Here is a 1,296-nt window from a genome sequence, read left to right on the forward strand (position 1 = left end):
AGAAAAGAAAAATAGGATACAATATGAACTCTAATATCAATAAAATGATTTACTTTTTTAACATGAAAATGTTAGCCATTTCAAGAGTCCAAAATAGGCACCCAAAAATATTACTCAGAAGAAATCTGTGTTTAATTACTTGTTAAAGTCTTCATCAATTTCCACTTCTATGGTCCAATATATTAGACTTCCTTTGATTATTTTTCTCTTTCTCAGGCCACTGCTCACATCATGGCTCCTGTGAGCAGGAATGTCCCCCTCAGTTTTCAACTACCCAACCTCCATTTGTCCTCCATTTTAAGTGGCATTCCCCCAAGGAATCTTTCTCTGATCTCATCCCACTGCTACACCACCAACACTATTGCCAACCTGGATCAGACCAACCCATCCACATTCCTGCCACACACTTGTCTGCCGCTATCATGCATGACTTTTACCAGACTACAATTTTCTGCTGAGTTTTTCTTATTCTACTCTAGATAGCAAATAACATGGAGATTGTCTGTATTATATGCCAAATTCTAGCATGTTTTATGCCTACCACCTAGATAAATATTAGTTACATAACAATCTTCCAACATGATGATTTCATATTCCTGACAATGCAAAGATGCAAAGTGAGAATTTTTTTATATTTATTTTTTTATTTCAAAATATTAATTAAGGGGGTATGAGGGGTTTTTTTTACATGAATATCTTGTACAATGCTACATCAAGGCTTTTGGTATGCCAATCACCAGAATAGTGTTCACTGTACCCAATAGGTAAGTTTTTATTCTATACGCATCATCCTGCCTTCCCCCCAACAAAGTGAGGATTTTTATGTGAATGTGAAAAATACAAAAGTAACATTTGTCATTGATCTATGAACAAAAGGTAAAAAAGGATATGACTAAAATTAGCTTTCCTGTTCAAATTTATATTTTTGAATTTCTGAGTGAAATAGAATGAAAGTCAAAATTTATTGAGAATTTACAACACCAATAAACCTGAAAATAATCCTACAGGTTATTTTTATAGTCATAATGTACATGTGGAGAAATCAAGTATAGAAGAATGAACTACTTCTAATAAGTGATATAACTAAGACTCAAAACTAGTTTTACTGAATTTAAAAGGATCTGGTTTTCTACTACATGTAACTGCTTCTCCAGAGGCATCAAGATGACTTCAAGAAACATAAAAAAAGTCCTAGTACTGAAATCAAGCAAGATTTATATCATTAACAATGTACAAAGATAAAAATAAATGTAATGCATTTATACATTTTTGTATTATGAACACGCTGTTAATAAT

This window comes from Propithecus coquereli, unplaced genomic scaffold, assembly GCF_000956105.1.
Source record: "Propithecus coquereli isolate 6110/MARCELLA unplaced genomic scaffold, Pcoq_1.0 Scaffold111, whole genome shotgun sequence".
Lineage (NCBI taxonomy): Eukaryota > Metazoa > Chordata > Mammalia > Primates > Indriidae > Propithecus > Propithecus coquereli.